The following is a 16,319-nucleotide window of genomic DNA, read 5'->3' as shown; positions in this document are numbered from 1 at the left end:
GAAGTTCACTACAACTTGCAGCTTGGTTGGGGCCCTAATTATCCATGTGTGTCTGGCAAAATATTCCTTTTTCGTGTATGTACCTTATGTACGAACCAAGAAAATTACACATAAAAGAAGCAATCGAGCTTCTAGGTGGAACGGGAAACCATTGCGAGAACACGGGGTGGGCAAAAGTACTATGTACGGTTGACGCTGGGCATGTTTGGATGGATCGGTGGTGCCTATATGGTTTTCTTGTGCATGTTTACCCATGAGACAAGTCATAAACAGCTGTGTCAAACTGATGTGATATTGTTACGATGAATTTAGAAATTGCTTTCTGTAGCATACACACGAATATTCCTCTATTATAACTATTCTTTTATTCGCCTTGACAAATTGTAATTCAACATCTTCAAATGTTTATTAGAAGAATACACTGGTGTGCGGGCATGTGCTGGCTCACCATCACAATGATTAGTAAAAAACGGCATTAATACCGTGAAAGATCGCAGTTGAACTTGGAAGTAGGAATACCTGGATGATTTCTTCAAGGGAGATATAAAATTAGAGCTTTCCACGAATTCATTTCTTTTGTTTTTCTATTCCTTCAAAGTGAAATTCGGAAAATTGTAAAAGTTGCAGCCCTAGGAACATTGCACTTCAACCATCGGATTGAGCCAGTCCCTTTTGAAATAACAATAAAACAAAACACTCTTGTTAAGTATTCTTTCCAATATTCAAATCCAAAAGAATTAAAGCTGCGTTTGGATATTTCGTCCATTTATATATTCGCTGTAGCCACGTTACAGGTAGGCGTTTCTGTCCCCCATAGTCAATCATTCTAAATGCGTTTATTTCAAAACAGATTTTTCGAAATCGGCGAATTTCATTCAGTGATTTACCTGTCAGCGCGACTGAAGTCAAGGAAGCAACCAAACAACTTAATTGGGGCCCTCCCCCAACAGGAATTGATGACAACACGATGGCTCAGTGAGTTCTTCGATTGGGTTATTGAGGATGGTAGGACACCATCTGCCTGGTAAGAAAGCACAGAAAGATGGTTCAACAGAATTTTCTAATTACTATCCGATTCGGTGGCTATCCCATACCGTGATGATTTTTGAACGCATTCTTGACAACCATAGTTAGTCCAGTCATTGAAGCTGAAAATCGGGTGTGACCTTCGAATTCTTTCAGTCAAGCGGGTAGCATAAGAAACAAAAGTTAAATGGCGCCGATGAGCCCCCTCCTCGGGGGTGTTGCACCACGCTCAGGGGTGGATTTTTTTTTTGTGGGAATAAACACAGAAATCGATTAAATTGTCAATTCTAACCAAAAAATTTTTAATGAAAATGTTCGTACTAGTAATATTTTTCGGGTTATTCATGTTCGAACATGTCGTTTTTCATCGAAAAAATGCATATTTTTCAACGGTTTTTTTCGCACATAATTCGAAATCTATGTATAAATAATATGTAGCAGAACCAAAGCATATTAAATAACAAAAAGAATGAATTTATTTTTCTCTTCAAACGTAAATTTCTAATGCCTAAAAAAAATAATACTTTCAACATCAAATAGCACAAAACCAGAAACTCTTGGTGGGAAATAATCTGAATTTCTTTTAAAGTGCTTGAGAAGACCTTTGAAAGGAGGTGTATTATACAATAATATAATAAAAACAAGATAATTAACTGAATTTTCGATATAAAAATCAATAAAAACAAAACGCGGTTTTCTCATATAAATTGAAAATAAGTCAAATCCCTTAAGAACTACTGTATTTAAGCCATTGAAATAAATTCTGCAAATTTGGCAGATGGAGTGGAGTGGAAACAAGTTGAGGTGACTCATTGGGCGCGACCTGGAAGTGTGTAACCGATATTGTGATAGAAAGTGCAAACTTTGTATTACAATATGCAGAACATACTTGTCGGGCAGTATTGTGTTGTAGAATGCTGAGAGTTTGCATAACAGCACTGACCTCTTAAACATGTTTTGAGGTAATCGTGGGTCGGCAAATGAGAATAAGAAAGTAGGTTAAGGTAGGTCTAGAATAAGCATAAGGAAATGTTAGAGTTAGTCGATTTTTAAAAGCGAACCCGCAAGGTAGGGAAAGTTTAAGTAATGTAAAGTAACGTAAACGTAAGTGTAAGTATTCGTTTTGAGAATGATGGGGTCCTAAGTCCGCATCAACTTAATGCTGGACCGGACCAAATGGGGAGCAACTTAATCCCTCTTTCCTGGTCCACGGACCCCTCGCTTAGGGCTTGCACCCAAACTTTTAAAAAAAGTCGGACGACGACGGCTTTACGGTTTCTTACTAGGGCAGAGGGAAATCGTCAGACGCTGCCTCACCTCTGCCCTGGGAGCAGCGTGACCATAGCGGCTCGCAGATGTTGAATGCTCCTTTATATAATTCGTAGAACACGAAATGCCTACGAATTATATTGAGCGCAAATCCGCCTTATTGCAAGCCCTAAGCGAGGGGTCCGTGGACCAGGAAAGAGGGAGTAAGTTGCTCCCCATTTGGTCTGGTCCAGCATTAAGTTGATACGGACTTAGGACCCCATCATTCCCAAAACGAATATTTCAGCTCTGGCCAAGCTCTGGTCAATAAGGCGGATTTGCGTTCAATATAATTCGTAGGCATGTCGTGTTCTACGAATTATATAAAAGAGCATTCAACATCTGCGAGCCGCTACGGTCACGCTGCTCCCAGGGCGGAGGTGAGGCAGCGTCTGACGATTTCCCTCTGCCCTGGTAAGAAACCGTTAAGCCGTCGTCGCTTGACATTTTTAGTAAGTGTAAGTGTAAACTAAGTGTAATGAATAATAAATTTAAGTGTAATAAATAGTAAAATTGCATTAGAAACGGAACTAAAGAGTTTGAGTGTTAAAAAGAAGTGGATAGTGAAAGTGGAGGTCACGACACAAGTAACCGCGGTCAAATATTTGGGAATCACACTAGATCAAAAGCTACTCTGGAAGGCACACGTTGAAAACACATGCCGCAAAACCACAATTGCACTGATGATTTTCAGGTCCATAGTAAGGAAAAACATTCGGATGCACCCCGAAAATGCTGCACTGGATATACACAGCAATAGTAAGGCGAATGATAACTTTTTCTTCCTTTTCTTTAGCGTTTGTACCGTTCAGAAGCAAGGTTGGCTCGTCGTGACCAGTTGCGCCATTTGGTTCTATCCAAGGCCTGATCTAGATGCAGTCGCAAGGCTTTCCAATTCCTATCCAGCGTATCAAGGCAACGTTTTCTGACCGGTTTTTGGTATTTTACCATCGACTTTGATTTTCAGACCAATCTTAGCGAATGAACTCTCATTACCGTAATTTTTCCATAATTGGTGTAACCCCATATCGAAGGTAGATACCTTAATTTCGGATGTTATCAAGTGTGTCACGCCACTAGTCCAACGGCAACATCTTCGTCCCCATTACCACAAGACGTCTTTTATTGTCTTTTATAGTCGCCCAACAATAGAATAGAGGGTAATAGTGCGGATGACATTGTGGTAAATTTTAGATCTTCTTCCAGGTTGCAGAAATACGTAAAAGAATTTGAAAACACCGTTCTCCATTGATTCTGGGCAGGTCACTGCCGTTAACAGTGATACACTTTGAACCAATGGGTAAGCACATCAGCATAGTTCAGGCGGAAATATACGCCATAGACAGATGTGCCTCCTTCAACCTCCTTTAAAAGAAACTATAGCCGACAGCCAAGCGGCTATTAAGGCACTTAAGCTATACCGGGTAAATTCCAAACAGGTATGGGAATGTCTTAACAGAGTGAACACACTCGGCTCGGTCAATAAAGTCTGGATACTCTGGGTTCCAGGCCGCATTGGGTTGGAAGGCAATAATGAAGCCCACAAGCTGGCTAGGAAAGGAAATGGGTTCATCGCTACAACATTGAAAAATGAAAAGGAATGGTTGGGAGAACTCCACTGGGCAAGCTTACCAGAAATGGTGGCGCTCATAGGGGGATACGAAGACGTCGGATAATCTGTAAGAAAAGTGGTGAAACCTCCACACATGTCCTGGGAAAGTGCAAAGTCGGTTCAGACAACTGGAAGAATAATAATAATACTTGAAAGTTGGAAACATAATGAAGTTTTTGTCGGTTTAAACGACATACTATAATTTACAGATACGCTATAACCAGTAAAGAGGCACAATAGTTCTTTTAGGACGCAGTGCGACATCCCTTGATCCCTTGATCCCTAGTACCAAAAGAACTCGTGTGCTGAGTTAAATTGTTTTACCGCAGTCCGGAATATGGCGGCAATTGTTTTTGACAAACAAAAAAAAAAAAAATTAAAAAACAAAATGACCGTTTAGTTAAATTGCGCGCATTTTTTTTTTTGTCCTTACATTTTCTAAATTTTTGGCCAAGTCATATGACTCAGAAGATATATAGAAGCCACATGCCATTAAAATAAAATGTAATAGTTTACTTGGTCCAGATCATAGGGTACGAAGCGGCAAAGTGTACGCGGATTTAAAATTTCAGCAACAATTATGTGCTAAAACTCTGCCATTTTGTTTTCATCCATATTACGAAAATGTTTTTCCATAAATCAATATATTGTTTTCAGTGGCGTGGCGTCATTGCGAGCAAGGGAAGCATTGCTTCCCTTACAAAATTAAAGAAAGTACAATGGCATAAATATAACAAATGTAGCTGCTGTAAAAATTATAGTACACCTCCAAATGTTGCTTCTTAACAGTAGTTTAGCAGAGGAAAAACAGACCAGCAACCGAAAATGTCTTCTCGCGATACGCTTTCCTTGAGAGGCATTTTAAAATCTGGCTGTATGGTGGTCCATTGAACAATTCCTTTCTTTGTCAAGCGTTCATCGTGGATTCATTAATTATATGAAGCCAATCGGATGAACTACATTCTTGTGGAGGTATTTTCAGATTTGCTTCTGGAAGAGCAGTATTGGTTGCTAATGAATCGTGTGGTGTATTGATCCGATCGAATAAACAACGAATGCTTCGATTTCCAATTTGATTTCGATCGAAATGAACAATGAATGAGTGCTAAACTTTCCAATTGGATTTCCGGTTGTATGTGATTTGCTTGAGTAGAGTAATACTGAATATTGAAGTTTTTTGTACGTTGTAAGTTGTAAGTTTGCAAACACATCCGAATTAAAGTTAAAAGTAGTGTTTCCGTTAAGAAGGATACCGGATAGTAATATGTTCTTTGGCGACATTAGTGTATGATGGTTCTGATATCACCTTAGGGGGACGTCTAATGATACTTTAAAACAAGCTAAGAGGCGACGTGAAACGGATAATTGGTCATCTGGGGATGTGCGGAGAAAATTATCTGTAAGCATGGAATCTGGATCGGAGGTATAGTAATCGCCGGGCTTTATTAGAGAGGGAGATCGAGGGATTAATGGACCTTCCGCAAATATCTCAACGGGAGGCCGGAACTTTAGGAAATATCTTGGATACTATGCGATCCGTGATACAAAATCTACGTAAAGCCGGGTTCAAGGTAGATGAAGGTGTTCAGTCCATTTCGTTTGTCCTAACAAGGAAAATGGATGTGCCCACGTGCATAGATTTCGATTTATCTTTGCAAAATTCGAAGTAACTGGCAATGATCAATGGTATTGACCAATTTTTGGAAAACCGATATGTGATATAATCATACGTAGTGGAATAAACCGGACTCACAATTACTATTGTTTGGGAAAAATATTTTATTTCCGCCTTGTAGCAGACGGTTAAAAAGTGTTTCAGGAGATGTGTCGAATGTCTCAAAATTTGGGGAGGGAGAAGATGACTGATCTTCCTGTGGGACGAAGTAGATCATCTGCGGTTTTTGAAAACGTAGGAACGAATCTAGGCGAGCTGCTTCAGATAAGAGCCTCTAATTTACGATCCGCAAAACTATGAAAGTGTGCATGGTGGTATTTGTTTGTATGGCTTCTAAGGGATTGAATTCAGAAATATGTGTGAACCTTACTACGAGTGCATTTTTGACCGCGGTTCAGAAGTTCATAAATCGAAGGGGTCAGCCAAAAACAATCCAAAGGTCTTGAGAGAAGCTTGGCACAAATTGATATCAAAATTGCAGGGGGATATGATCCAAAACTGGATTGTGTGATATCACAATAATCCAAGGACTACACGGCGGTCGGAGGTTTAAAACTATTCGTGAAGCGAATGCCCTCCATATCCAATCTTCATCATCATCAGCGACGCAACAACGGATATCCAGTCTAGGCCTGCTTTAATAAGCAACTCCAGACACCCCGGTTTTGCGCCGAGGTCCATCAATTCGATATCCCTAAAAGCTGTTTGGTGTCCTGACCTATGCCATCGTTTCATCCCAGGTAGGGTCTACCTCATCTTCTTTTTCTACCATAAATATTGCCCTTATAAACTTTCCGGGCTGGATCATCCTCAACCAACCGCTTGTGGTATCGCTCATAGATTTCGTCGTTATGTAGGCTATGGAATCGTCTATCCTTATGTAGGAGGCCAAAAATTGGTTGGTTGGTTTTTGGTGCTGACGTTGTCACCATATATTTCGTCTTGCCTTTATGATTGTGTAGCCTGAGATCTCGCGCCACCTGCTCGATCTGTATGAAAGTAGATTGTACATCTAAGGTTGTTCTTCCCATAATGTCAATATCGTCAGCGTAGGCCAGTAGTTGGGTAGACTTGAAGAGTATGCTGCCTCTTGCATTGACATCTGCATCGCGAATCATTTTCCCCAGGGCCAAGTTAAAGTGGACGCACGGTAGGGCATACCCTTGTTTTAGAGCGTTATTGATGTTGAATGGTCTCGAGCACATTCGTCAGGGTCAACCTTGTCAGTTTTATCAATTTCATTGGGATATCTAATTCTCCCATGGCGGTGTTCAGTTTTACCCTGGCTATTATCATAGGCGGCTTGAAAGTCGATGAATAGATGATGCAACTTTTGTCCATATTCCAATAGTTTTTCCATTGCTTGCCGCGGAGAGAAAATCTGATCTGTTGCTCATTTGCTTGGAGTGAAGCTCCTTTAGTATGGGCCCATGATGTTCTGGGGGTATGGAGCTACCCGACCTAGCAAGATAGCGGAGAATATCTTATAGATGGTACTCAGCAACGTGATACCTCTATAATTGCTGCACTGCGTGATATTTCCCTTTTTTGTAGCGGACAGATAATGCCTCGTTGGCAGTTGTCAGGCATTGATTCGTTGTCCCACACCTTGAGCATAAGTTGAGTATTTAACCAGTTCGGCTGTAATTCCACATGCTCCTGGATGAATTGCATGGACTGTTTCTTCCATGCTTGGTCGTGGCAGCATTTGTCCGTCATCTTCTGTTAGCTTTACTTCCAACTCGTCGATATTTTGGTTGTTGAGCAGTTAATCAAAATAAATCAGATTTCCCTCTTCCCTCGGCAGGATGAGCATCAAAGTATATAAGGCTTCATCGTGCTGACTTGTTGGTAAAACTTGCGCGCCTGATTCGGATGCTCCCTGTACTTTTCGAGTTCATTCTCAACATTATCCATTATGCAGCATTCTTCCGTTTGGTTGCTAGCTTACATTCATCGTCGGACCAGCCATTCCAACTTTTCTTGCGGCTGGGACCAAGTATGTTTGTGGTCGTTTCAATGATAACGCTCTTTAGATGGTTGTAAAGACCGTTTGTTGATGCTTCATCTCCAGGAGATCTGTTAGCTGCGGTTATTGCGGCATCTATTTCCCTTATAGGTGCTATGGAGGGCTTTGTTGTGAATGGCTTCAGTATTCATTCTCACCTGATTATCAGAGGGGATTGTAGGCGGTGTTGAAATTCGAGCCCGGAGCACTATGCCAACGAGATAGTGGTTCGAGTCTATATTGGCTGAGAGGTGGCGGCGTTCAATCAAGGCGTGGCTGAAAGTGATCCCTTCTGGAGAGGCCCACGTATGTTTGTGGATCGCTTTCCGCGCAAACCAGGTACTTCCGACAATCATTTCGTGCGATGCTACTAACTGAATAATCCGTTATCATTGGTGTCCTTATGTAAGCTATGGAAGCCGACGTATCGCCCAGGTTTTATGCTCCATCGTGGGCACCAATCCATGTTTCGCTCTGGGCTTTATACTACCCTTTGACCGCCGCAATATTGAATAGTGGACCATTATATCCGTTATCTGATAATAGAGTTGACTCCAGTCCATTTTATTGACCAAAGAAACTTACTGTCACCTCCATGGGATGATGGACTGCGCGGGAAACTCCTGGCGACCAAAGGATGGTTGCAAATTCCACTTCGTCTTGAATGCGGAGGTAAACGCGACGGAAGCGTTGGTCGCTGGCGCAGGTAGCAATTGTTGTATTTCTTTGGACAATGGATCCAACACTGGAGACTAGTATAATTAATTTGGGTTCAGTACAGGTATAAGGTTTTGACCTAAAATATACCATCGCAGTCTTGAAACTTACCTGGGGTCTGTAACTCATGTTACAACAGGTGGAAAGTTCAAAAGAATTTATGAATGACAGCGGAGGGGGAAATTCGAGATCACTGTGATGAACTCAATCGATAATGCTAGTCGGGAACTAAACGTGGTGTACAAAGTCAACGGCTCAAGAAGGCCTCCTAGCTTCGTCTTTCTTGTGACTAGTGTATTCATGATTTAGGTGTCAAGTAATTACCTAGTCTAGCGAGAGCAGGAACCATAGCCTATCTCGGATATTGAGATGTAGTTATACGTCAGAAAATGGAGGGTATGACGCACCAGCACGAGCAGTGGATTTGGAATACCATCAAGATGATGGAGGGACAAGAGAAGTTCCCGTTTAGGCATGAGATTTTGGAATTCTTCTTGGTGATGAAGGCCTCAGGACCAGGATTGGAAGAGTTCGAGCGAATATTTAAGGTACAGTGGTAGCTGGCTACAAAGTGAGCGAGTCACAGTAGACTACCTGATTCCTCTTGCATTTAAGGATAGATTCAGGCATATGGCAGTTATCGCAGCCCCTGATACCAAGAATTTTACTTGGGATCTGGGATTAGCGGTACCCTTTCTGGTTGTATTTGTGGGACCTGAGAATGACAAGTTCTTCTTGGTGGCGGATTTTTCCAGGCTTATATGAAGCAAAGTTAATTCGATCAGGTACAACGCGCATCAAAGAATTTGTACACGAAAAACATGCACGATTGGTGTGCGTTCAAACCTTTGCACAATGGTACGTATATAAGACATGCGAAACCAAAAGTCGGGGTAGTATTCAATGGAAAGACAAACATGATTCCGATCACGTGTAATGATGCAAATTTGAAAATAAGGTTTTCCATCAGGTTCATTGAGCTGGAGTATTGCACTCTGGATGCGGTTTCGTTTAAGGTTATGGAAATTCCTCAGAGCATCACCGCTAATTGCCCGCCGAGCGTTATACCAGATTCTGAAGCACAGGCTATAGCAGAACGTAAGCGGAAGCTAAAGAAGATTAAGAGGGGACTGAAGAAAGAAGCATTCTCGAGATTTAGATGCACCATTTTTGTACCCAAGCGGTTGGATTGTTAGGCATAACACTGGTAGAGGTGACAATATGGGTGAGTCGGAAGAAGAGAGGGAGGAGCAGATTTTAATCTACCTTCGTAGGCGTAGGCGTAGGCGTCCGCACAAAGTGGCGGTAATCAGTAAGTTCTTCCATTCAGGAAGCGGAGAAGCTAACATTTTTTGTAAGTCCTTGAATATAAATTACAGCTTGTAAATTTTTGAGCCAACTAATTTTAACGTCATTTTAATTCTGAAACCCAAAAAAAAGGGATGGACAGTGACTGATCGGTAGAAATAGTACTAACTTATATTAATGGCTGTCAGCATTAATAAAAAAACACCCGTGTCCCTCAACAAAACTTCCTATATATTCCTCATCCTAAAGCATCAACAAATGATCTTCACAACCACATGAAGAACATTATCATTGATACGGCCACAAACATACTTGGTCTAAGCGGCAAGAAAATTCGGAACCAAATAATGTGTAATGTTACCAGGCCAATGATAGTTCCCAAGGGTCGTATTTGTGCCCCCTCCGATCCTCGCCTCTTTTTCTTGCCTTCTCTCTATACGGGTCTACGGAAAGTCGGAGCAGATAAGGTGCCGAACTCCAGGCCAACCAATTTCGAGAGCAGTAATAAACTCCACAAGATTAAAACGCGTCCGCTCAGTTTTACTAACTCTCGAATTGTGTTTTTCTAAATTCATGTTTCCTAATTTATACAAAATTTAGATATGCTTAGTAGGCTTGTACTTTTAGGTACGTATAAATGTATAGTGTATGCGAGAAAATATTGTGCAATTGGAAATGACAATAAGTACGTAGTATGCAATGATAATGTGGGTAAGTATTTTACAAATGTTGCATTCTCAAAGAACGCGAGCACGCGCAGAGACATATCACGACCTTCGCCGAGCGGATAAGTGACTTCGCAGACGGAAAAAGGAAGACTAAGAGAACCAACAAATCTGTGAACTCGAAAAGTACAAGGAAAAGCCGCACCAGGCACGGAAGTTTTACCAGTAAGTCAGCAGGATGAAGCCTTATACGCTTCGATGCTCATCCTGCCGAGACAAAGAGGGAAATCTGATTTCAGATAGAATGGGCATATTGAAGCGATGGGTTGAGTATTTTGATGAACTTCTCAACACTCAAAATGTCGGCGAGTTGGCGATCCTCCCAACTGAAGACAACGGGCAAATATTGCCACCACCAAGCATAGAAGAAAGAGTCCGGCTTAAAAACCATAAGTCGCCAGGAGCCGATGGAATTACAGCCGAATAGATTAAATATTGAGGCGACCAATTTCCCCGGAAACTTGGGTTCTTAGCAAGAAAAACTGCGAACTCTTGGCCGCGTTCGAGAGAAGAATCCTCCGAAGAATTTTTGGCCCCCTACATGAGGATGGACGATTCCGTAGCCTACACAATGACGAAACCTATGAGCGATACCATGACCGTCCGGTTGTGGATAAAATCCGGCTCAATGGGTTACGGTGGGCGGGTCACTTAATCCGTATAGATGAGGATGATCCCACCCGGAAAGTCTATAAGGGCAATATATGGTAGAAAAAGAAGACGAGGCAGATCCTGCCTAAGATGGAGCGATGGTGTAGGCCAGGACGACAGACAGGTTTTAGGGATATCGAATTGGTGGACCTCGGCGCAAAACCGGGATGTCTCGAGTTCCTTATTAAGGCAGGCCTAGACCGGATACCGGTTGTTGCGCCGTTGATGATAATGAATTACACCAAGTGGTTCATCAATTAATGCTCAAGGTGTGAGACAACGAATCAATGCCTGACAACTGGCAAGTATGTGTGGCTCAACAGGGTTAGCAACATTCGAAATTTATTTGTTAATTCGACTGACAGATGCCACCACCGGTGTTCTCCGGGGCGTAGTAGGCCTGGCCAACCAATTTAGATTGTAAAAAAATAATTGAATATGATTATTAAGTTGCCAACCGCTGACCGAGTCGGTCGCCTTCATTTTACGTTTCATTTTACAGTTGACTTATAACCAACCTTATCACCTTAAGTTAATTCAGAAATAATTTTAATTATTGAAGTAAAATTTTTATTTCAAATATATATTATAAAATATAAGCTGAAGGTAAATGTCTATGCCTTGCTTGAGTGTGTTTTGATTTCAACGCGCGTATCTGCACAATTACTGGCACTAGTCGAGCCGGCTAAATATGTCCCATACATAAAAAGGGGAATATTACGCAGTGCAACAATTATAATCAGATCACGTAGCTGAGTACCATCTATAAGATATTCTCCGCTATCTTTCTAGGTCGGATGGCCCCATACGCCCACAACATCAATGCATCCAGGCAAATCAGCAATAGATCATGATGTTGAAATATGGACATCAGTTTTCATCGACTTTAAAGCCGCCTATGATAGCATAGCCGGGTTGAAACTGTACACGGCCATGAGCGAATTCGGTACCCCGACGAAATTAATAAGACTGACTAGGCTGACCATGATCAATGTGCAAGGCCAGATAAAAGCAGCAGTGTAACTCTCGAGACTATTCGACATCAACAAAGGCCTAAGACAAAGGATGCCCTATCATGCGTCGTCTTTAGCCTGGCTCTGCAGAAAGGGATTCGCGATGCAGACGTAAATGCGAGAGGCACCATGCTCTTCAAGTTCACCCAACTACTGGCCCACGCCGACGATATTTCCGTCATGGGAGGAGCAACCTGAGATGTACAATCTACCTTCATCCAGATCGAGCAGGCGGCGCAAGATCTCGGGCTGTATATTAAAGAAGACAATACGAAGCACATGGTAGCAACGTCAGCGCCAAAAACCAAAGAACGAACAACGTCTAATCGCACTGGTCAAACGAAAACAATGAAAACAGGAGACTACAACTTTGAGACCGTTGAAAATTTCTCCTATCTAAAGTCGAAAATCATAATCGGTGACGGTTATGATGATGAAATCCGCGCATGGTTGTTGGCTGCCAACAGAGCCTATTTCAGCTTACAAAAACTGTTTTGCTGGAAACGTCTCACCATAAGGTCTAAACTCTTACTGCATCTTGCCAGTCCTTATGTATTCCTCGGAGATTTGGGTTTTTAGCAAAAAAATTACGAAATCTTGGCCACGTTTGAGAGAAGATTTTTTGGGCCCTACATGAGGATGGACGATCCCGTCGCCTACATAACGACGAAGTCTATGGGCGATATCACCACCGGTTGTGGATAAAATCCGGCTCAACAGGTTGCATTGGACGGGTCACTTAATCCGTATTGATCGGGATGGTCCAACCCGAAAAATCTATAAGGGCAATATCTATGGTAGAAAAAGAAGACGAGGCAGACCCTGCCTAAGATGGAGCGATGGCTTAGGTCAGGACGCCAGACAGCTTTTAGGGATATTGAATTGGTGCCCTCGGCGCAAAACCGGGATGTCTGCAGTTCCTTATTAAAGCAGCCCTAGACCGGATACCAGTTGTTGCGCCGTTGATGATGATGGACACCGTCACACGGGACATCCAACGTCCAGCTGCCTATACACTGCTTTATTCAGATGATATTTTCCTAGCATCTAATAGCAAAAATGATCTTGAGCAACTTGTCCAAAAATAGAATGATCGACTCATACAACACGGTCTCTGATTTAATCTGAATAAAACTAAGTTTCTTACGACCGATCCTCATGAAGCAGAAGCAATCACTGTTAGCGGTAGTGATCTGTCCAGAACTGAGCGATTTAAATATCTCGGGTCAATGCCATCAGTCAATGGAAAACTGTGTTATGAAATTGCTTCACGCATTATTGCAACCTGGAGGAAGTGGCGTTCCACAACTGGTGTTCTTTGTATCAACGAACTTCTCAAATCTAAAATTTACCGCAATGTCGTGCGTACTGTCGCTCTCTATTGCTCTGAGTGTTGGCCAACTATAACAGACAATGAACGGCGTCTTGCGGAAATGGAGATGAAGATGTTTCGTTGGACTCGTAACGTGACACGTTTCGATCACATCCCAAGTCGATGGTAAATAACCAAAAGGCCGGCCGAATCAACGGTGGCCTCTTAGGCTGGATGGGCATTTGATAGAGGCAAATGGCGAAACTGATTACAACGAGCCGACTCCGCTTATGAACGAGACAAAGGCTGAAGAAAAAGAAAAAGACATCCATGGAGATGTTTCGCTGGCCGATGGTAGCAGCCTTCATTTTCCGTAGGACCATCTCGCACCTCTTGAATAGTCTTCCTTCTTCTGCTCTTGTCTTTCGAATGAATTCCACTCTCCCCACTGCGATGACTTGCATTCCCGGCTGGTTGGGAAGTTCGTTACCCTTTTTCCTGACAAGGGGGTGGCAGATCATTGCCACTGACAGTGATTGTGCCTGTTTCATGGGGACCGGTTATCAAAAATTCAGTTTTGTTTAGATTCAATTTGAGATCGTGTTGCATGAGGCGATCATTCCATTTTTGGACAAGTTGCTCAAGATGATTTTTGCTATTAGATGCTAGGAGAATATCATCTTCATTAAGAAGTGTGTAGGGCGCTGAACGTTGGATGTCCCGTGTGACGGTGTCCTTAACATGAACAAAGAGGAGTGGTGAGAGGGCAGTTCCTTAATAAACACCAACAAAGACACGAGGCAGTTTTGATACACCCGCCATACTTCGAACTTTAGTTTTCGGATCGTGATAGAGCAATTGAACCCAGCGCGCGAGTCCTTCTGGCACTAAGTGTTGTCGTAAAGTATACTAGATGAGTTCGTGTGGCACACGGTCAAACGCTTTCTCTAGATCCAGAAATGCAATGTAAAGAGGGCGATGCTTCTCATGGTGTTTCTCCATGAGCAACCGCGCAGCGTGTATTGCGTCAGTAGTTCCGTAGTTTTTGACAAATCCGGTTTGATTCACGGTTATTTCAACAATTTCGAGAATACGGTTGTCAAGAATGCATTCAAAAATCTTCATGGTATGGGAAAGTAACCAGATCGGACGATAATTTGAACATTCTGCTGGACTACCTTCCCTTTTCCATATTGGGACAGTGGTGCTTTCTTGCCAGTCAGATGGTGTTCTTCCTTCCTAAATAACTCGATTAAAGAATTCACTGAGGCACAGTGTTGGGTCCCAGCTTTTCGCTTTCCAGAGCTCAGATGCGATGTCGTCAGGTCTTGCGGCTTTCCCCGATTTCATTCGTTTTATTGCTTCCTCAACTTCAGTTGCGCTGCCATGAAAGCCCTGGGGGGGTTTAACGTGAGTACCTGCCGTGTAGGCATAATCCCACGGTCCTCTTCGGACACGGATTGATTTTGTGACCACAATCAGAGCTCCGCCATGCAAGCTCAGCGGTCCTGGTTTATAGTGAGTGCAGACTCAGCATTCATACCAGTGTATGCGAGGCCTATCTAACACCTCTGCCGCAACTAAGGAGTACGGCACTCGTGTTGAAACGCAATACCACACCGAGGCCCGAAGGTCTCTTCTCGCTTGAGCATAACCAACAACCCCCATGAAACTCCCACTCGGGGGCCTACCGCAAATAACCGGGCGGAGAACACATCCTCCAGGAATTTTGCTGGAGCATATGCTCTCCGAGGGCCATCCCGGTTCACATGGTACCAGATAACGTCCGGTGGGCCTTCGTGGCAAGAGCTACTTCAGATGAGTCCCTTGCAGAATCGGGTCTAATCACCCTCCTCGGGTACGTGGGGACGGCACTCCCCAATGAGTTAACTGGAATTAGCTCCAAGCGGAGAACCGTAATGAAAGCTTCCCACCAGTTAACCACCGCTCTGCATACAGTTGCGCTGACAAGTGGAACTGCTCCAGATGAAGGCAATGATTGTGGAAGAGGAGGATGAGGAAATTCTTCAGTTGAAATGTGCTCAAAATATTTCTCGCATCTATCCGTTGCGGCGCGACGGTTGGTAAGCAAAGTATCGCTCTTGTCATTAACGCAACAGAAATGTTCGATATCCTGTGTACGTTCGTTACGGCTTTTAGCAAATCGACACAGATCTCTCTCGCCATCCCGAGTGTCCAATTTACAGTATAGATTTTTGTAATGGAGCGGACCAACGGGTGCAAACGACTGCTTTCTTTGCTTCCCAGTTGGCATTCTTATAAATTTGCCAATTGGCAAGCGTTTGATCGTCGAGAAATTTGTGGTAGAGGTGTTTCTTTTCACTGACCTTCGTTTCAGCATCATCATTCCAAAGCCAAATATCTCGGTTCACGTACCGCTTACTTGGCTTCGTGATCCCGAGGGTTGCAGAGGCCACTTTGTGGATCGTGTCTTTCATTTGTTAAAATCGAAAATAGTTGTTTTTTTCTAATAAGTCCTTTACTCCTGAAAATTCCGTTTTGACTGTTAAACGCTCAGAAGCGAGAAGGAATGACATTGACCGTGCTCGTCATCGTGGGTTTCGCGAGGCTCACGAGTGTTGTATGGACGGAGCTGATGGGTCCGACTCGCAATGCGCCACGCAAAAAAAGTTTGAAAATTAAACTTTTACGATGCAAGACGAATGACTGCTCATACTTCAGATCATTTCCAATTTGACGCCATTTATATTTTCCGGCAATTACTTTTGAATGAATTCGTTTTGACAATTGCGAAAACACTATTTGAGTTGGAAGTAAGATAATTACTGATATCACTTGCATTAATTTCGTGAATTCTCTCACTTATAGAAATGGAATTTAAGCTGCTCTTAGCACTTGTATTGTTTTCATAACGTAACACAAAATATAGAAAGATGCATGCATTAATTGCTTAAATTTGAAGTGAGGTGATGTAACGTGACA

This window comes from Hermetia illucens, chromosome 5, assembly GCF_905115235.1.
Source record: "Hermetia illucens chromosome 5, iHerIll2.2.curated.20191125, whole genome shotgun sequence".
NCBI lineage: Eukaryota > Metazoa > Arthropoda > Insecta > Diptera > Stratiomyidae > Hermetia > Hermetia illucens.
Note: the sequence above shows the minus strand (reverse complement) of the source record.